The following is a 208-nucleotide window of genomic DNA, read 5'->3' on the forward strand; positions in this document are numbered from 1 at the left end:
CTGTAATACTAGGGACTATATTCAGGAGGCAATATTAATATCTCTTGACAAATAACTGTAAAATGTCGGAAGTAAAGAGTCTCGCATAAGAAGATACAAATAAATTCATTACCGATTAATCTTTCAGAAACTGCTGAAGATTGACGAATGTGTGTAAGTTTGTCTAAAAAAAACCCAGATAAACCTTTATATTTGATTATTATACGCT

Source organism: Lottia gigantea, assembly GCF_000327385.1.
Source record: "Lottia gigantea unplaced genomic scaffold LOTGIsca_124, whole genome shotgun sequence".
Lineage (NCBI taxonomy): Eukaryota > Metazoa > Mollusca > Gastropoda > Lottiidae > Lottia > Lottia gigantea.